Genomic DNA, 22,674 nt, shown 5'->3' with positions numbered 1-22,674 from the left:
TTTGCTCAATGCCGTGTATGGCTTTGCATGGCATTCAGCCGTCGGCTTCTACACTGTACTTCAGGTCAATGGATTCTGTGTTCCTTTTGGAAATAACAACCTACTTTGTGCTTTGCAAGAAATGAAGCTTGCAGGAATTGCTTTGAAGTTAAAAAAAAATCATGGGAATGTCACTGCCAAAGAGACACTGAAACCAGTTTCCCTCATTCAGCTCTCTACAAAACCTCGAGGTTCTGTTTGTTTGCTTCTGGTCGTTATTACGTAGGGCTAGCTGCAGCCAGAGATACAGGCCCAGCACAGAAACCCAGGAAGCCTGGACTTCTCCTCACCAGCATCTGTATTCCATCTATTCTTATTGCTTTCATTTAGTGTGGTACATTTTGGGCCATCTGCACTACAGGTCTGGTGTGGGTGGCCAAAGACCTTGCCTGGCATTTGCTGCCAGGGCAACTGACATGTTTTGGACATCAGCTGGTGTGCTTTGTACAGGAAATGTCAATGTAGACTACTTCGGTGAGTTTGCTGATTAAAAGTTGGTTAATCCTTTTTCTAATGTACAATAAATTAAGCGTAACACCAGTAGGTTTCCGATATTAACTCTGTTCTTCACACACGTGCTATTCTTCTTTCTCTTTGCTCTCATTTCATTTTGTGTTTAGGGAATCAAATTCTATTCGCAGGCTTTCAAAAAACTATAATAAAAAGATTTCTGTCCCCTAAATGTTCTTCCCCAAGTGCCTCAAAAGTTTTTTTAATCTCTATTTGTGTTGTATATCTACCCTGTTATTTTTAACTTTTTTCTTTCTTTCTTTCTTGCTTTCAAGATTCTACCACTTACATCCCTATTTTTTCCTTAAATAATGTCTATTTACTCATTTTTATACATTTGAAAGACAGAAGCAGGGCTTGGAGGAAGATGAGTTAGTTGTAGATTTTCTATCTGCTGACTCATTTCTGAGATGCCTGACTACATCCAGGGCTGGTCAAGGCCAAGCGACGGGGCAGAAGTTCCCTCTGAGTCTCCTGCTTCCGCCAGGGACTCAAGCCACAATCTGCTTCCTTCCAGCAAACATACAGGAAGACAAATTTGAAGGTAGATATGGGGCTCGATCCCAGGCATTCCAACATGGGTTGTTGTGTTTCCAACCAGCAGCTTAACTTGCTGGGCCACAAAGCCTACCTTTATGTGGCTTTTCTAAATAGGTACTCTGCACTAGATATAAATGACTTACAGAAGTAATTACTGCATGTTTTAGTATCCTTATTAGAAAACATACACAGGTGAATTTCATTAATGTGTTAATCCATCAAAATTATTTCATGTAATTAATATTAATTTATTACTGTCATATTCTATATTTTTTCATATTAAACCTTAAAGATCTGATGTTTTGTTTTGATTTCATTCATAGAACTAGATTATAGCTTTTAAAATGAGCAGGTTGAACACATCTTAATTTGCACTCATCTGCTCTTAACTGTAGGAGAAAAGTGGTGTTTGTGGTCCACAATACCTGATTCTACTTCCTGGATGCCTGAATAATGAAATCCCGAGCCCAGTTCTGTTGACAACAATCTCTGCTTCTACTGGACCCGCCGCTGCCTTTGTTGCACTGCAGCATCGGTGTGGGTTCCCAGTGCCACTGACCTCTCTCTCTATGAATTACCCTCACCTTTCCAGAGAAACGGCCCAATTTTCTTTGAGATAGGATAATAAAGTTTTACTATCAATATATCCAGTAGTTTTACAATTGAACCCAGTTTACTCTGGCCTTAACAACTACTGTCCTTGGAAATGGCTTTCCTAACTGAAGTTATTAACTAATGGATTTTGCCATAAATATTTACTGACCATACAGCATATGATGGCATGACTCTAGATGCTGGAGCATAACCCATAGAAGTCCTGTCTCTTGTGGCGTTTATATACAGAAGTGAGTAAAATGTGCAATATGTCATGTTGGCTTTAAGTTCTGTAGGAAAAGAAAAACATCAGAAGACTAAGGGTCCACTGAGAAATAGTCGTGAGCTCACTGACTGTGTGAGACCAGATGAGTGGGAAGAATCACTCACCAGTCAACATTTAACTGGCATCTTAAAGGAAGTGAGGGAGGGGGCAAGTAGAGACCTGGGACACCGACACGGCAGGTGCAAAGTCCTGACATGTATAAGAAATACCAAGAAGGCCTCTGTAGCTGGAGCTACACTAAGAAGAAAACACGGAACACACAGCCTGAAGTCGGCAAGGCATGACTCCAGGGCGTGGGGCTCGTGGTATCACGCAGCTAATTGGGCTTTCACTTTAACTCTAGGTGGGATCAAGAGTTTCATACTTTGAAACGCAATGTTTACAAATGAGACACCATGGCACTGGATCCTGCACAGATTTGTCAAGACTCGCTCTGGTGTGGAGCAAACATCTGGGCAAGGAGAAAACAGCTCCATCATCACGACGAAGCCAGGCGAATTCCCCAACTTCCTTCCATCCATAAATAATCCTGAATGGGTTACCCACGGTCGGTTTCTTCCAAACTCTAGATGAGTCACTTTCCAGGCAAGGAAATGGATAGTGGAAGGGCACTGGAGATCTTCCAAGCCTCTTAAAGATGGAAGAACAGAAACTGGGAAGTTGAATTCTGATGTGCCAGGAAGCCTCCCTGGGGATCATGTCACAGCTGAGGTGAGGAGCACCAAAGGGGGACAGAACCATTTCAGAGTGTTCCTGCTGTCTGATTAACAACCGACTCTGCTGAAATGTGGCTCTCCCATCCTGTTGATGTCACCACGCCCACTGCAATCTCCATGTACATGAGGGCCAAGGGGGTGATGCTCTTCTTCCCGGAAGATTAAGCAATTTTTTAGAGAACAGACATCTGGCAAGAAAGCTGTTAGCCTGAGCAGGATCTCTTAGTTCTGTAAGCCACATCCCCTCTCTCCAGAAATTATGATTGCAGTTCAATTCGAGTACTCTTTGAAGAAAAACATCAACAAGGAAAACTTCCTGCTTCCAACAGGACAGTAAACCCACTGTGGATCTAGAGCAATGAATAAGGAGGACTTTTTTTTTGAATTGACACATTAGTCTAGTGTAGCAATATTAAAATTTAAAACACATTGACAAGGGAGTAAAGAGCTGCAGCACTCTGCTTGGTGGCTTTTTACAAAGAGAGCAAAGGAACTTTAAATCTTAAAAATGAAATTTAAATAAATGCAACATGTGTTTGTTAGATTAGTTCAATCATAATTCCAGCATCCAAAACCAGTCATCAAGACTTTTTGGTATATTTCCATTTACTTAATCTTCCGTCGACTTCTTGACAGTATTGGAAATATCATATGCATAATTGATACATGCACATAATTTTACCTTGTCATGTTCCCCAACGTGGTCCCAGAGCACTCCCTGTGTTGCCTCCTACACTCATCAAAATGGCACTTTGGTGTAAAAGCTCTAAGTTATTACACAATCATGAACTCCACTGCCACGTTTGCCACACGCTCTCCACCACCTTCAATATCAAGTCCCCAAGTCTCATGGGAGCGTGTGAGGATCTGCTTCCTCTGGCTCTCTAGCCTGTTGGTATTTTCCCGAATTTCCCAAACAGACCCTCACTCTGACCAGTGTGGAATGACTTGCCGTTTTTGACTCAATGGCAAGCTCTGTCTGCCTTTGTTTTTCACTTATTTTAAAACATTTGTACTTGTCTCCAAAGACAGTTCTAGAATGAGCTTTTCTGGGTAGTTATTCCTGATACCCTTTCCATACCCAGAACTGTACTTTGGTATGCTTTGTCCAGACACCTTTCAGCTATGAAACAAACCAACCAACAAAACAAAACCCCCTTCTCTCCTCCAGAACAGGTACCTGGCTCATGAGAAGTATTAGTCTAATGTCTATGGGACATCCCTGGCCCGATGCGGAGACCATCTGTCCACTTGTCTTTTCTGATATAAAGATACAGCCTTTCAAATTTCAAATTGTTATTCCCTATCAAGTTACTGTGTTCTATTGACTCATTCACTTTGGCAACTTCAAGTTTTGGGATTTAGAGTTTTTGGTATTTGGGGTGGTAATTCTTGTTGATAATGCTAAGGAGACACAGCTATTCAAGTGAGTATGGAATGGAAGAGGGAAACAGCTGGATTCTGGAAACTGAGCCCAGCTCTGAGATGTGCCTCGACACCTGTGCCTGCTGGTCTCACGCACACATTAATTATCTCTGCTCCCGGATCACTAAGGACAGAGGGACCAGGAGGTGGCGCTGTTGGACAAGAAATAGCAGGCAGAGGTCGCTGAACTTGGGGTTGCTGTTAGCTTGCTAATTCTTTGGAAAGGCAGGCTGAAACTGTTAACTGGCAGGAAATAAACACTGGGATTTATTAACAGCTCCTTCTACCTCACTTCCTTAAAACACTTGAATTTCAGAAACATGTGTAAGGAATTGCTTGTGCAGGCTTCCAGAATTGGATCAAGGGCAGGGCCTGAAGACACTTTAACAGTGGACATCCTGCCTTGGCTCTGTCTGCTGGGATGCCCGTGGGTAATGGGGGAAGGCAGAGCCTGGCGCGTGAGAACGGAGGCCCTTCTATTTGCTAGAGCTTGCATTTACCAGTTTTCCCAGCAGGCGAGTGTGGCACTGCCATGTGCTGGACAAAGAATGGTTTTGAATGGAGCCACTTGGGAACATTTCAGATTGGCACAGGGTTGATTCGTGAAACTGCAGGAAAATACAGTCCCACTTTGGTGGCTCCCGGCACGTCCAGTCGTGTTGAGCCATTCGCAAAACAAAGTGCTGCATGTGAAAATGCAGATATTCACAAAATTGTTCCCCCTAAGCCACAGCTTACAAATGAGAGCCATGACATACTTTGTGAGAGTGGCCCTTTAAAAGGAATTTATATTTGGAAATGGGCTGCAAAGGCAAGGCCTCTGAAAGATTTCTCATCTCAATAAAAAATTTTATAAGGTCAGTTGGGATTTTCAAAACCTTTAGGAAATGTCTGATAGAGAGAGGCCAAGACAATAATTTGTTTAAGATGTTGGAGGTGAAAAAAAGAAGTCAAACCAAGGAAAATGAAAATAATTTAAGTTTGCTGTGTTTGGTTGAAGTATTTTAGAAATTTTGGATCTTTTATATGTCATTTGGGAGGCAGGACAGTGCTCCCATCTGCTGGTCCATCGCCTGTAATGGCTGGGACTGGACACTCCATCCAGTCTCCCATGTGCACAGCAGGTGCCAGGCCACAGAGCCCAGTCATGGAGCACAGCAGGAGCCTAGCCCCAGAGCCTAGCCCTGGAGCACCACAAACCAGGCCACAGAGCCCAGCCTCAGAGCATGGGCAGGAGCCCAGCCATGGATCACGGCAGGAACCCAACCCTCTCAAAACCATCATGTTGGGGACCATGCTTTCAGCACAGGAACCTTTGGAGCCAAAGCACACCAAATGACAACACCTGGTGACAGAGAGCCCCATCGCGTCCAAAAGTTACTTTGCACCTCCCTGTTACTGCAACAGTTAGCGTGAGCTCCAGACTCTTGAATGCTGAAGCACAGAGCACAATATTGCTAATGACAGCTCCGTGTTTTGTGGCAGGTCTCTGAGCCTCATGCACTTTGTGCAACGGCGACTTTATCTTCATACAATGAACAACTCGCCCTGGACCCCTCTCATTCCTGCGAACGAGCCACATTCTGCTAAGTTTGACAACGCCGCATCCTCCCCTTTTGTTCTAGGATGAGCATAATTCCATGTATGAATGTGTGACATTTGCTTTAGCCACATGGTGATGGAGACTTACATGGTTGCTGTATTTTGGCGATCAGGAATATGGAGGTGCAGATATCTCTTTAAGATTGTGATTCCAGTTCCTGTGGGTCAATACCCAGATCGATACCTAATCACTGGGCCCTATGGTGGTTTCATCTGAGGAACTTTAACTCTGTTCTCCAGAGTCCACACCACTTTACATTCCAACCAAACTCCACATGAGGCTCCTGACTTCTCCCACTGAGATCCCAGAGCGTGCAGGACCTCACCTGACCTCAGATGCTGCTGTGCTGGAAAGTGTGTGTCCCTCCACTGTCCCATGCTGCCCCTGAGGTGATGGCATGAAGAGACGGCGTTTCTAGCAGATACGGTCATGAAGACTCCCAGGTGGGATGACAGCTGTCGGAAAAGGCCTTCGGGGAACACACTTGTCTTCTTTTTGCTGGTGTGGTTATGGAAGCAGAGAGAATTCCCCATCAGACACACAATCAAGCAATTGCTTAATCTTGGGCTTCCCAGCCTTGGGGCTGTGAGACATACTCTTCTATGACTTGCAAGTTTCCTTGTTGTGGGCAGTCTGGGACAATGGCATGGAGGCTACATAGGGTATACTTGGGTTAGTACTTAGCTGGGGGCCACCATTTCTTTTTCCTGGCACTCTATTTTCTCACATATTCACATGTTTGATGATAAGTCAGTGGTCAAGCCAGGGGCATTTGACATAGTGTTCTAGCTGCTGCCTGGCATGCCAGCATAGCACATCAGAGTACCCAGGTTTGAGTACCACCTCTGTTCTCGACGGCAGTGATGGTCAGGGACTTAGGTCCTTGCCAACCTTGTGGGAGACCTGAGTTCTAGGCTCCTATCTTTGTTCTGGCCTGGTCCCATATCACAGGAGTGAACCAGTAGATAGAAGACGTCTCTGTTTACTCTCCTTTATGCCTTTCAAAAACAGTCAAGTCTTGAAAGGCCAACAAAGTAGAAGGCTCACTGACCACTACATTCTAGCAGGGAAGTAATTACTTTACCAACTGCTCATTTTTATCCTCTGCTGTGTCATTAGTGAATTGAATAGCACCTTGCAAGCAGTACCAGATATTGTTTAAAAGAATGAAACCAATAGAATGCTTCTTTGTTATTATCTCAAATTAATCCCAAGGAATCATGTATCCAATATTTCCAATCAAAAATCCCATCAATAGTATTTAGTACTAACAGAGGTCAGATATTTTCAGCTTTGCCAGATGCAGCTCAAGAACAATAATGGGGGGTCAGCATTGTGGAGAATCCTATTAAGCTCCCGTCTGTGATGCTGGCATCCCACAGGGGAGCTGCTTTGAGACCCAGCTGCACCACTTCTGATCCTGTTCCCTGTCCTTGTGCCCAGGGAAGGAGCGGAGGACGGTCCAGTGGTCGAACCTACGCACCCGTGCGGGAGATCCGGAAGAAGCGCCCAACTCCTGGCTTTGAGTGGCCACTTGGGGTGTGAACCAGTGACACAAGATATCTCTCTCTCTCTCTCTCAGTCTCTTCCTTTCTCTGTGTAACTCTTTCAAATAAATAAATCTTAACAAAAGAAAAATAATGATTGATAGCTACCACTTTTATAATGCAGATAATGTGAGCAGAACAATTTTTCTTATCTTTGTCAGTGGTAGCTATTTTGTACTCATGATTTATTTAAGTATGTTGTTAATGGACCAAATTGCATATTGTTCCATTGAACAATATTTAAATCTTGAACACTTTCATAAGTAACCTTCATGTAATAAGCTGGTAGGCAGAAGTTTTAATCAGTTAAAACTAACCTAGCGTGAGGTTTTTTTTTTTTTTAAAGATTTATTTTTATTATTTTTTCATTGGAAAGGCGGATATACAGAGAGGAGAGACAGAGAGGAAGATCTTCCGTCCGATGATTCACTCCCCAAGTGAGCGCAACGGGCCAATACTATGCCAGTCCGAAGCCAGGAGCTTCTTCAGGGTCTCCCACGCGGGTGCAGGGTCCCAAAGCTTTGGGCCGTCCTCGACTGCTTTCCCAGGCCACAGGCAGGGAGCTGGAAGGGAAGCAGGGTTGCCGGGATTAGAACCGGTGCCCATATGGGATCCCGGGCGTGCAAGGCGAGGACCTTTAACCACTTGCGCCACCACGCCGGGCCCAGCGTGAGGTTTTTAAAAAAATTTTTTCCTCATCAATCCTCTTGTTAATGTAGTATTAATACAAACAGAACAGATTCAGTGTAATTCATTTGTGGAACTGTATCATAAAATAATAAAATAATTAAAGAATACAGTGGAATCCTTGTCATTGTGGGATAAAGCTGAAGAACATAAGTTTTTGTTTGTTTGTTTGTTTTAAACCTAAGTGAGCCCAAGTTCTAAGAATGTAAAGATGTATCTCATCACCTTTCTTGTTCCTTCAGGTGGTTTTTGAATACTTAGAGATCATCAAAGTCAACATTTGTCCTTAGCATAAATTTAATGTTAGCAAACTATAAACACAAAAGCAAAACAAGCAACAACACAAATCCAAGGCCATTGTGTTAGGTAATATTCTCAAATGCTAATGTTAGAATATAGTGGAATCTTTTACGGCTTCTCATTTAAGGGATATACAGATACTGTGTAGTAGAGACTGTCATATCCAGATGTCAAGATATAATGCAGTGTGCATCTCTACTTCCTGATCAAAGATAGACTTCTGATGAAACTGTCCAATATACCTTGACAATAGGATGCTGGACTCTGCCATTGTCCATACAATAAACTGTGTCAAAATAAACTCAGATGGCAGAATGATAGTCTTAAGACTTGATGAAGGACTATACTACTGTAATAATATATACAGGGGAAACTAATGGGAGGGTAGAAGAAATTTGAGGGAGGGAAAGAAAAATCCCATAATAAAATAAATTAATTTAAAAAAGAATAAAGTGGAACCCTTGTCAATGTGGGATATAGCTGAAGAATATAAGTTTTTTTTGTTTTACACTCAACTGAACCAGGTGCATGTAGGTGAATTAGAAATGTATTCTTATTCTTAGTGTCACATTACCACATTTGTAAGGCCTCTATAACATAACCATTAATTATATCACTTAAAAACTATTTATTTACTCAAAAGGTGCGAAGAGAGTAGAGAAAGATATATATTTTCTATATGTCAAGTCACTCCCCAAATGCCCATAAGAACCAGAGCTACACCAGATGAAAGCCAGGAGCCAGAAACTCCACTTGAGTGACAGGAATCCAGACATTTGATGTAGCACCTGTTGGCTTCGACAGCCTAGAGTTCCAGGAGAGTGGAACGGGGAATGAATCCAGGACTTCCGGGAGAGTGGAACGGGGAACGGACCCAGGACTTCCGGGAGAGTGGAACGGGGAACGGACCCAGGACTTCCGGGAGAGTGGAACAGGGAACGGACCGAGGACCTCCGGGGGAGTGGAACGGGGAACGGACCCAGGACTTCCGGGAGAGTGGAACGGGGAATGGACCCAGGACTTCCGGGAGAGTGGAACGGGGAACGACTGAGGACTTCCGGGAGAGTGGAACGGGGAATGGACCCAGGATTTGCAGCATTCTGAAGAAGGATGAAGGAAGTCTTAACCATTAGGACAAACATCCCCCAAAGTCTTTGTAAGTGAGCCTTACTTAAATGTAAAATATGTAATTGATTTCTTATAAAGTGTGGTTAATCAGTTATTATACATAGCTAACTCTGGGTTAGCATATGCTGTCATTTAGAGTGTAAGCTATGCATTGAAATTTTGCACATTCAAATCTTAATTTTTCATAAAGTGTGGTTAATCAGTTCTAGGTTAGCATATGTGTCATTTAGAATGTATGCTATGTATTGAAATTCTGTGGATTCAAATCCTCGTTCTGTATTATGTGGCTTTGTAACTTTCCACAGCCTCCATGATGTAAAATAGAACCTCTGTAAAATAGAAACAGTAATAGCCCTGAATCCACCAGGTTGATGCCATGATTAAACAAGCATTGGTGACACCATAAATATATGTTGCCTAGGAAAATCCAAATTATGTGGGATTAAGATAATCTTTCCTATTTTTTTTTTATCACATGTATAGATTTTAGCATGCATACTTAAGATTTGTCTCTTACAGCTCCAATCTAATCCTTTGGCCAGGCATTCTGTTTTAGCACTTGTACTACACAAAAATGTCACCTTCTGGGTAATAAATTATATGATCACTTTGAGTAAGTTCAACATAATGGCACATTCTAAGAGTCATGACTTTGAACTAAGTGAATACCAGCCAATTACACCTAAATGTACATAACCCTCTGAGCGAGTGTGCACTCTCTCCTTCCACTCGTGAGATTCAGCAATCAGGAGGTGTGGTTTCCTGCACACTGTCTGCCGATCTGCCCCTGTTCATACATTCCATTATTGGTCTTGGTTTAACTAAGCTAAGCACCTCCAAAGGTGCTGCACTACTCAAAAGAGCTCACTTGCCTGTTACCCAGTCCTGACCCTGTGAGCTAAAGACCATGTTTATGAATCAAAGTTCTTAATGTTAGTGTTATGAAAGCAGGATTTGTGGCATAGCCATAGCCACAATCCAATCTAACCCACAGCCAATCTCGTTAGCAGACTCCCAGATGTATGACTGCATTAACTTGGAAAAAAAGTGAATTGCCCTATCCTTTAAATAACTCCTTTGCACACAGTCCTCATGGAAGTGCATCACATTCTCTATAATAAGCATATTTTAGAACATCTCATCTGAATCTAATCAGGGAGCAGATACTGTGACCAGTAACTGGTGGCTCAGACTCTTACATTTCTGGTACAAATTAGTGCAGAAAGTTAATTCTGGTGTGGAAGAGTTTGAGGAAATAAAGCTGATACAATCATCCAATTCGGGGTTCAGTTACATTGCTCTCTCTCTCACTCTCTCTCTCTCTCCCCCCCTCAGAAAGATAGATATATGAACAATCTCATTTTATAGGTAGCTAAGCTGCAGTTCTGAATGATATGTTTCTTTTGGAGTTGTGGATGCAGTGAAATATTTCATGGAACAAATACAGATTTTTCTGCCTGACCCCAAAACGTCAGTGTGTTGTGGAACATCAAACATTCAGGCTTAGGAAAGACAGTGCACAGCATCCCTTTGACTCTAGAAACTACCTAAATAACCTAAATATTTTCCTCCTAGAAAGAGAAAAATAAAACTGTTGATATTTAGAGAAGACCATGAAAAATTGGTACAAATTGTTCAGAGAGCTAAAAAAGGGTCAAAGAGGGTGCTACATAAATGGAGTCAAAGCAAGTTTTGAAAATTCCAGTCTTCTACTTTTCTTGAAATTTCATCTAGCAATCCAAACCAATAGATATCTGTGGGGGTTTGGTTTTTGTTCCCAAAGATTTTTTTTTCATAGCTTTTTAATTTTAATTTCAAATAAGTAGCTAATATATTTAATATAAGTATATCCAGGAACCACTTAGAACATGCATAAAAATATCCAAACTTTAATGTTACAAGAAATACTGTGTTTAGTACATGTACATCCTAAATATCACAGATTAATTTTAAAAACTCATTTATCTAAAATTCAAAATTGATTAAGACTGTCTGCATTTTTGTTAAACATTTTTATTTGTTAACCTTTGTAAATGACACCAGTTATGGCTTAGCACATTTAGCTCTAATGGAGAGCAAGCTATGGTATTTGTTCCAATGAAAGGAGACAGTAGGATGTGTGACCCCTTCATAAGAGCAGAACTCAACCCAGCCTCATACAAGTCAAATATCTTAAAAATGTTAATACCTCTTCAACTTCATTATAGTGCTGTCCGACCAGGAAGAAGTCGTTGACCATTATTGGCAGCTAGGCCACAGGTAGGACAAGAGCAGCATCCATTAAAAAGTGATCTATGCAAGCTAATTAAGACATTATTTGATATTGACAAGAGTGATTTTTATGGTTAAAAACATCATGTTCACTAAATGCGCTTTTGTCAGCAGGTTCATGAGTGGTATGAGAGTATAACGAGACATTCAGAATGCATTGGCCAGTTGAAAAAGAAGAATACAAATAGGGCAAAGTGGATGGATGAAGGCTAATTCCATCAGAAGGATATAGCATAGTTGATAAACAGGTATGGAAGAATGTGCAGGCAGCTACACCTAGAAAGAATGTGGGTACTAGAAACCGAGTTATCAGCAATGTGAGAAAACGAGAGGTGTGTAGCAAAACAACGTAGATGATCAGAAACCCCCATGTATCAACTGTGGTCCAAGCCAGAGTGCGTTTAATTGATAAAATAAGAACTGAGAGAATCAACAGAGTCAATAACATAACAGGATGGAAATCTGGCCATAAAGAGAGAATGAAAAAATGGCTATGATTTGTACAGCAGAAAGGTTTCAATTTATTTACCGAAGATGAGTAGGAAATAGAATTATCTTCCAACAAGCTTCACTTTCTCATCTAAAACCAACCAAAATTCTCATGCTAAGTCACTGGCAGATCCATGTGCCTTTCTTAGGCAGTCTGCCGTGAGTCAAGAACTGTTGCAGTCACACAGAAGGAGCTTCCACTCAGGATCTGGGGTTGTCTTAGGGGAAGGTTTCTGGTGACTTCCAGGGACAGGGAAAATGTCTAGGTCACTTGTGTCTATAACATCATTCATGGGTCATATGGAGTCATCCACTTAAAAATTAGCCTGCTGCACACGGGTTGCTTCAAGAAGGTTTTTGATTTTCTTTTTCACAGGTCATTTCATAGCATGTTATTTAACTTCTTGTTGTAAATTTCTATGACTTTTTATTTAAAGGGATGTATAGTAACTATGTAATAGAGACTGCCATATCCATATGCGAGGATACAATGCAGTATGCATCTCTACTTCCAAATCAAAGATGGACTCCCAATGAAATCATTCAATATATCTTGACAATTTTAATGCTGGACTCTGCCACTGTCAGTATCTACAATGTCGGGATACATTTAAATGGCAGAATGATGGACTTATTAATGTTGATGAAGGACTATGACAATAGACAGGAAGTTGGTGGGGGGTGTATTTGGGGAGGAAGGGGAAAGCCTATGGAGCTGTATCATAAAATAATGAATTTCAAGTGCCACCTGTGGTTGGCCTGGCAGGGCCAGACTAAATGATTTCACATGTTTTATACGTCCAATAGGTTGGTTGTTCCCCACTCTTGCTAGACTGACTTCATCCTCCTCAGCTCCTGCTGATGCGTCCTCCTTCCCCAACACTGGCTCAAATTCATGGCCACTTGGGCTCAAGAGTCAGCTCAGCTCTGTGTGTCCCTAATAACAAGTTCTTCAGCATTTTTCCTAATAGCTCCCTACCTGTCATTAAATCTTTTTGGAAGTCTTCTCCCAGATTCCCTCCTCCAATACCATAGAATATACAAGAAAAGCAGAAGTCGCTTTTTTTTTTTTTTTACCATGAATTCAACTAAAAAATGGAAAACAAAGAAACCTGAAATAAAATGAGCAATTTGTAGTTGTAAAAGATATATAAGCCCTTGGCTCAGTAGCCTAGTGGCTAAAGTTCTTGCTTTGCACACACCAGGATCCCACATGGGCACCAATTCTAATCCCGGCAGCCCTGCTTCCCATCCAGATCCCTGCTTGTGGCCTGGGAAAGCAGTTGAGGATGGCCCAAAGTCTTGGGACCCTGCACCTGCATGGGAGACCCAGAAGAGGCTCCTGGTTCCTGGTTTTACATTGGTTCCGCTCCAGCCATTGTGGCCACTTGGGGAGTGAACCAGTGGGTGGAAGATCTTCCTCTCTTTTTTCTTCTCCTCTCTGTATATCTGACTTTGCAATGAAAATAAATAAATCTTAAAAAATAAAATGAAATATATAAATAATAAAAAAACCTTGCAAAATGTGCAAACTCTTACACAGAATGGGTGTAGAATCAAAATGAGTTAATAAATGACTAATGCAATAATAATCAGTGAATTATGAAATAATTTTTGCAAATAAATAAAAATCACTTTCAGTTGTACAGCAGTTAATACATTTCCTTCTTTTTAAATTAATGTATTTCTATTTCAGTGAGAAACTAGTGAAGTTAAACCTAAATAGTGGTTTATAGGGACTGAGAAGATACAAACCTATTGGCTTAAAATTCTATTAGGTATGGTTAACTCGTATGTCACAAATTCCAATCAAAGAAACGGCTTAAATAAGAATACTTGAGAGGGAGTTGAACAGGGTGAGGGCCACGTGAAATGTTTCCATAAATACATGAGGCCTATAAAGTTATAAAATTAGCTTGAATGTTTGGTCAGAATATTTTAAAGAAGAGTAATATCATGCAAATGCCTTTAAACAACATATCAGATATATTGAAAATGGAATATAAAGTTTGCAATGGCTGACAGGATTTGGAGCTAGCTTATAATGTAAGCTGCACACAATCACAGAATTACTACTCAACTGCCTTGAAACAAAGCATAATGTTCTCCTAATAAATATTTGACTTAGTTTGCACTGTAGAAAGCATATTCTGCCTGCATATCTGGTTGTCAGCAAGATGGTAGGTTGATGGAGTCACATATTTCGGCATCACTATTAGGCCTTTACTCCTCCCATCTAAACCATACAGAACTCTTATGATTTCAAGATGGGAACAGTCAGCTCCATGTAGTGCAAAGTTCTGGGCAGCTCAACATCTGCATTTTTTTATTCTATAGCCTTGAGAAAATGACTCACCCTCTTCAACCCAGATTTCCTCATCTATATCACAGACATAATGGTGCTATTGTATAAGAGTTCCACTTCATAAATATTGAGTCCTCTCCCAGGGATCACAGCAGGTGTTCAGTAAATGCCGACTGTTTCCTCGTTGCTTGGACCTGAAGGACAGAGGGATGTCTACCGCCCCTCACGCTTGCCCATTGCTTGCCTTGAGAAGAGATAGTCCAAGGCAAACAATGGGGAGCAAGGAAGGAGCTGGGGGAGGGGAGTGCTGCACATCATTCTTGGAATTGCTGACACTAAACAGAACATTCCGGAGCTCGAGAGAGAGCTTGGAAAGACAACCTGCAGTGACTGGGTCTACGAGAGACGCTAAGTGCAGAATCAGAACTTCACCTTGCTGTTCCTATGCTACAACAATGTTGCCAAGGCTTCCAGCTGTTTCTGTCTTCAACCTTCTGATTTCTGAAATCAAAGTAGATGAGCCACTCTAATAAATTCAGATTCTAAATATATCTTTGTGGATATTCATTACAATTTATTTAAAATCCTAAACACAGATGGCTTACGAGATGATTTTCATTTAAATATTTCAATTTTCTCATTGCAGGCAGGCAGAAGGAAGCAACTGGAGAACATGACAGCAATTAGGATCGGTGAAGGATTTCGACATCGGAAAGGTCAAAGCTGTGGTGCACCACAGTCCTGGCTTTGCAGGCGTCAGCTCTAATTGGGGGACCGATTCTGCAGCTCAAAAGCTAAAGAGGATTTTGTTTTGCTTTAAAGAAACAAAGCTTCCGCAGCTCTAGGCCAGCTACTTTATACACAAAGCCATACTTCAAAACACTGAGGCAAGCCTCATCAATTTTATAGCAAGGTTGACAGGACAGGGCAACCCAAGATGATGCAATTGATTACATCTTATTTTGATCAGAAGAATCAGCAAGGTAGCAAAATGTAACCCACTTCAATCACTGCCAAAAACATATCAAGGTCCGTGTCAGTTTTTACAACAAAACCTCTACTCCTCAGTCAATATTTTCTTACTCTATCAACTTATTGAACAGCTGGCTTTTATCACTTTATCAGCTTTTGAAAATCCCTTTCCTTGGGAGCAAGATGCCGTTGATGATCTGTGTGAGCAGATCTGACCCTCTCATCTGTGTGTGTCCCTCTGAGATGTCTGCCTCAGCTCTGCACTGCTTCCTGGATGTTCGTGGCACATACCTGGGATAACCATCTCTCGTGTTAGTGACTCACCTTCAGTTTCTAATGCCTGAGCAATGCATCATTAACTCATTAAAAAAAAATTTTCCCAAAGCCAGGTTCTACCCACTTGTCCTTCCTTTAATTACAAAAGGGAAGAAATGGTAACTGTTCTGTAAATGACATCTCACATTGGAACAGAAGATTGAGTCGCTAGCAGAGCATATTTAACAGAATGATTCATCTCTCAAAATTTGATAATGAAAACATTTTGACACTAACTAGCAGTTTTAATGATCACTGTAATTTGGCTGATGGGTTCATTAATAAAACTTCAGAATGACTTTGTAACATTTACTGCTTTGATCACTCCAGTTAAGGTTACAGAGAACAAAGGCGGCGGCTCCCTGGGACTTGCACACCATGCTGTCTGTCCGTGACGATTTCTGACAGACCACTAACCAGGCGAGGGCTGTCATCTGCTAGCTGCCCTTGCTCCTGCCAGATAAGCGAAATGCTCTATAGCTCTCCCAAATGAGCCACCTGCCTAGAGCTTACTCTATAAACTTGAGTGCCTCAGACAGGAAATCAAAAAACATGAGTGTTATCAAATCCACAGAGTACGATAATTCTTTAAACCCCATGAGAAAAATGGGGATTCACTCACCTTGGTTTTGGCGCCGTCATGGAGAAGGGCGTGTGCAATGCAAGAGGCTTCTCTGAGACCCAGGAGGCACCAGGAAGCTTTGAGGTTGAAGAGGTCATGACTGGAAAAGAAAACAACACCACCAAACAATGCTTTTCAATCTGCCAGGACCTCAGAACTGTGGTTATGCTGGCAACTCTGAGTCCATCAGTGGACTGTTGGTAATTCGGGCACTATTATTTGATCAGCTTGGGGTACTGCTCAGGTGGCGTTCTGGGAGTGGTCAAGGCTGTAACATTCAATATCCTGCTGTTCAGCTAGAGTCATCTTGGTAGACGCTTCCCATCTGCCTGGAAGTCGGGAACTGGTAAATGATGTGAAAGTGGATCATAGTAGCAAACATTTTATGAGTGATGGTATATTTCGCTATCTTCTTGGACCAGCCCTGATACACAAAGAGCAAAAACAAATGGCTATTGGGACATAGCCACTCTTCCTTCCCTCACAAAAACTGTATTTTGAACTGATTAACAATATTCAAAAATAAAAATTACATTTCCTAGCCTCCCTTTAGCCTTGGGGCTAGGCTGTGGGAGGTGAATGGACGTGTCATCAGAGATCTGGAGGCATCTGCAGGTGCAAACAATGCTCAATAGAATCTTCGTGTCCTGCTTCTCTGTTCCTTTCCCTAGAGTGGCTCCATGCACTGTTCACTGGCATTTTGGACCAGGAAGTCGAAGCACCATGGGAAGAATCAGGTCAGAAAGATGCATGTTTCTGACATGCAAGTACTTTCATCCTAATACAGAATGACTGGAATTGTAGAACAGAAAGTGATAAAGTTATTGGTACCAAAAGCCATTATGATTTTAAAAATAAGATTATTTATTTGAAAGTGTGATAAAAAGAGAAACAGCTGGTAAAAGAGATTTTTCCATCCACTGGTTCAAGGCTGGGCAGGCTGAACTGGGAGTCAACAGCTTCTTCTAGATCTCACCCAGGGATGACAGGGCAACTTCAGGGTGATATCCTGCTGCCCTGCCAGGAGGATTGGTGTGAATCTGGATCAGAAACACAGAAGCTGGGACTCACACTTGTTTTCTGATATGGGATTCTGGCCTTTTAAATGATGACGTAACTCTCTGCACCCCAATGCTGACTTGTATAATATTTATTTTTCTATTACTCATACACTAACACTTGAAGGGGCAATTCCAAATCTTACTAATAATACTGTGTTTTATTTGACGTAACATCAATAAACAGCAAGTTTTAAATTTGAACTTATAATTTGTATCCTTATCACCAAGTACTACCTTTCTGCTTACCCTCACCACTCAGCCAAAGAAAAAGAAAGCATATTCATATATTCATAACCTTCCAAAGCAACCTGTACAGCAAAACATTCACTTTCCTAGCAGAGAAATTATACCATTTGGCCCTGCCACAGTACCTGCAGGTTAGACCTGAAATTCAACAAATCTAAAGCAGGCTGATTGTTAAGTCAAGAATCTCATACGGTCTGCAAATGATAATATAAATAAATAGCCAATGGTCCTTGGTTGTTAGAAGCACTCTGTCATTCAATGATCTTCCATAAGCATGTATTCATCACCTACTTTTTTCCAGCCTTCTTGCTGCAGGCTGCAATCCAGGCAAGTAGCACTGTAGGCAGTTAATTGCATCCTATCGCATGCATGCAAATGCTGGTGGTATGATAGGGAAAAGAATGACCAATTTTATCTTGAGACCTTGGGAAAAGAGCATCAGGGGTTTCACTGAGGTTAGTAGAAAGGGAAGTAGGTGCAGAATATTCAAAGGGGAGGAACTTGCAGAAAGGAAGATCCCTATAGAAGCTGATGAAGGGTAGGACCTTCTGTGAGCACTCTTAAGAAAGTTCAGGGAACGGACTAGTGCTACAGCATAGCACATTACGCCCCTGTCTGAATCTCTGGTATTCCATATGGCCACTGGTACAAGTCCTGGCTGCTACATTTCTTTTTTAAAGATTTATTTATTTTTGAGAGAATCAAGATGGCAGAATAGGGTAAGAACATGTTTAAACAGATGGAGAAACTTTAGCCAGTGTGAAGCAGAGAGGGCACATTCCAGGAAATAGAAGAGGACAAAACAACAGCAGGTACCTGGAGACTGACAGACAGGAAAGCAGCAGACACAACGGTGTAGTGTTGCAGTGACCAATGCCACAGCAGCATTCAGTGAGCGGTGATCTGAATTGCAGCAGCAGCCAGAACTCCACCAACACGGTGGGAAGGGGCATTCACTGGGAGCTCAGGAAGTGAAACCAGACAAAGAACTGGCCGTCCTGCTGGTCTGTTTGATTTAACAAGGAACAGAGACAGAGCGGCAGGTCCCAGATGGGTGATGTGGGAACAGGGTGGATTTCACAGCCCAGTCCACCCCCTAGAGCCAAAGCAGGTGCATATATTTGGCTAAACTCTCTTTTGACATCACAGAGATTAGTATATTTGTTCACTGTTTCATCTCCAATTTCTAAATGAAACCCAGTGCCTAACACATGGCAATTGCTGATTGAGTATGTGTCACAGAAGCACCCAGGTTAGGATTCATTGAGGCCTTGGAAGGACTCAGAGATCAGAGGTTAAACTCTGCATTGTAAGAACAAAAATAACCAAGTATAATGTACACATTCATACCTTCCAGCTTATAAAAAGCATAGTTAAACTGCATTTGAGGCTTGCATCTGCAGAGAGGGCAAGCTCTGTGCCATTAGCAAAGCACTTTGTTTTCTGAATGATGCATCCCAGTCCTAGCTCTGAAACTATAACCACTGGCTCCACAGGGGCAGGTTACGTAGTGTGTTTAGCCTACATAACGAGGGAGAACACCTTGATGGTAAGAACGGAAAGGAAAAACATGTTTAACCTGCAGTGTTCAGCTGAAGCAACGCAACACTGTAAATGTGTCAAAAACATCAACAACCATGAATGCATAATATACCTGAGTGAGGAATTATACTTTAGGAAAAGCGGATTTATTTCTTGGGTTCCAGAAGTACAGCCCACAGCAAATATCAAAGTTCTAAAAGAAGAATGGCAGGAACTCATAAGAAAGAAATGTTAATCAACTCACATAGCGACTTCACACAAACCTGAAAACAAACTGAGACTATAAAGGTAAGATTGAAATGTACTGAAATCTTTGTTAGAAAACTCATTCTAAGCTAAAATGTACACCAATACCTGAATATTGTGGGGGTTGGGGGTAGTCATAAAGATTTAAAAGTAAATTGCCAGCCAAGGGCTGTGGAATATTTTCATTTAGTTTCTAATTTCTCCTACATAGGAGGTCCCCAGATCCACAGGGTTTTTGGAATAGACAAAGAAATGCGCTGTTATTAAAGTTAGGAATGTTTTCATTTTTGTGCAGTTTTGTTTTCACCCTGATTTGCTTCAACACAGAAAAACAACAAAAGTTGTGTTCAATTTGACCTTTACAGCCAGGTTCATAAAAGCAATGAAGTTGCAAAGCAAAAGTTTCATAGAAAAACCTATCATGTTTGCTTCTTAACAGAGATGGGAAACGTGTTAATTCCTACCCACCAGTTAAAAAAAAAAAGACTGGTGCTGGGATTTCCCTTCCTTGTAATCACCACCCATGAATGTCATTCCAGGTAGGGTTCACGGAATGTGGTGAACTCACTGGACGATGGGTGCTCAGGCTCAACATTATCCTGAGAGTGCCTATACGAATGCTTTTACTTGAGAGCAACATTTTAAACCAGGAACAGGCAGCAGGTCACCTTCCCGGATGTTGATGGCATCAATGGCCTGACCACCACAAAAAGCCCCAGTTAAGGAGCATGTGTTGGAGCCGTGCTCCAGTTCTTGTGTTTGGTCTTGGACGTGGCCTGGGACACACGGCACTGGCTTGGAGGCTTTTTAATCCTCTGGACAGTGACTGGAATTTAGATGACCAGCCATCCTGCGTCTCTTGCTTGGTCTCGTAGCTTTTGAGACCTATTACCTTTCACAAGCCGATTTCCTATAATGAACCACTTTCCATTTGCTATCCTATTGGTTCTCTTACATATTTGTATGTGTGTCTTATATGATTTGAAATAATGTGTGCTCTCTCTGTCTCACACACATACACTAATAATTTTAGCACTAAAACTATTCTAGACATCTTTAGTGGAATTAAAGCATAAAGACTTCTTTAGATCTAGGTCAAAGTCATCTAAAAATGCACATTTCTTACATTCAGAGCTATGTTGACACAATATGATTATTACTGATTATTAAACTATACAGAGGAATTTGATATATCAAGTATATTTGATATATTTTATATAAATAAATATGGAAACATGTATAAGATATATATATATATATAGCAGATGTCTGTTTCTCTAACAACTGCGGTGGGCTCTTAAACTTGACTAAATTGATGAAAAATTTAAGGTAGTAAGAGCTGATGATTTTTTTGACTTCTTTTCCTACCAAAACATTGGCTAGTTGAAAAATGGTCAAAGTTAATGTTGTCAGATTACACAGAATTCTTAAATCAAAAGGAAATTTTTTTCAAAGATTTATTTTATCTTTATTGGGAAGGCAGATACATAGAGAGGAGATACAGAAAGATCTTCTGTCTAATGATTCACTCCCTAAGTGACCATTACGGCCAGAGCTGAACCAATCCAAAGCCAGGAGCCAGGAGCTTTTTCTGGGTCTGCCACATGGGTGCAGGGCCCTAAGACTTTGGCCCATTCTCAACTGCTTTCCTGGGCCACAAGCAGGGAGCTAGAAGGGAAGTGGGGCAGTCGGGACATGAACCAGCACCCATATGGGATTCCAGCATATGCCAGGGGAGGATTTTAGCCACTAGGTTCTCATGCTGGGTCCAACTCAACAGGAAATTCTTATACAATTTTTAGTAGACTAATTAGAACAAGTGTCACAGAATGTTCATTAGTTACTAAAGATGTGATATGAAATTCTTAATTTGAATTTCAAGAAGCAGAGAAGACATGACAACTGTGAGTTTAATTAGCTTATACTAATAAATTGGACCTTAAAAATAAAGATGATATACCACCCAAATGACTCATTGCACATAAGCTTAAGATTTATTAGTAAGCAAGGCATTCACAGACTAATTACAAAAGTTGTTAGGTTATGAATATAAAGGGAAGAAGAAATTTTTAAAAAGCATTTGTCTTGCCCAGACACTTTAATTCCTCTTGTGCTCCTAGTCTCCAGAGCAACTGAAAAGGCCAAAGACCTCAGAGAAAAGGGCATTATTTGTTATCTTTTTTCCATATTTCATCTATGCAATGTATCCCTGATTTCCAAAGTATTTTATGCTCTGTGTCAGCAGCTTAGTCCCTCCAGGAGAGCCACTGATATTAACCATATATTGCTTTAATTCTCTGTCTTTAAAAATTTTTTTTTACTAAGACCTTGTTTGATGATTGCGAAAAATTTTTAGGAAGTAGAACAATTTATTGAACTTTAAGTTAAAGGTGACATATTATTTATACATTAAACATTTATTGCCATTAATGATGGATGCTCATGACTAAAACAAAAAATGAAGCATTTTCCACACACAATTTCAATTCAATCGAAAAAGAAGTTACTGTTTTTAGAAATATTATTTTTTCCTTTAAAGTTAATTCATCTTGGGGTGACATTCCATGTAAAAGCGACGGCAGTACTAATCACTGGACGTTTATACTCCATTTACATAGGAAAGGTAAAATGTAGCTCCTCTGAACAGCCACTAAATGTGCTGACATATTTCAATTTTATGACATTTATTTTCTTTAAGAGCTAGATGTTATTAGTACTAATGTTCACATTGACAATATAAGTGTCTTTTACAAGTACCCAGGCTTCCTGTGGATGGGAAACTAGAAAAGATTCCCGGCTACAACAGCATTATATCTTGTGCGGAAAGAAATGTGATTCAGAAGAAGAAAGTGAGAGCCCAAAGGGAACCAAGAATCATCACTGGAGAATGGAAAGTCTGTCCCCAGTTCTGCATCTTACGTTGGGTGTGTGTGTAGGAGTAAAATCACAGGACCATCATCCTCAGGGATGAACCCTGATGAAGGAAACCAACCACAGGAGTCCTCACTGGTGCCTGGCCTTTACTTAGATGACAAAGACCTGGAGCTGACACATGGCCTTGAGTGAAGATGCTGGTTACAATGACTATGACACAAATTGGAGCACCTAGGCTTCATCCCCTTCTGTACTCTTGACACCAGCTACCTGTTAATGCTCATCATGGTGATGACTCAAGAAGCTGGGTTTTTGCTACCCAGATGGGAGCCCTGTTTCATGGCTATTGCCCTAGC

Source organism: Ochotona curzoniae, unplaced genomic scaffold (genome assembly GCF_017591425.1).
Source record: "Ochotona curzoniae isolate NIBS_2020 unplaced genomic scaffold, NIBS_Ocur_1.0 contig_4501, whole genome shotgun sequence".
NCBI classification, from domain to species: domain Eukaryota; kingdom Metazoa; phylum Chordata; class Mammalia; order Lagomorpha; family Ochotonidae; genus Ochotona; species Ochotona curzoniae.
Note: the sequence above shows the minus strand (reverse complement) of the source record.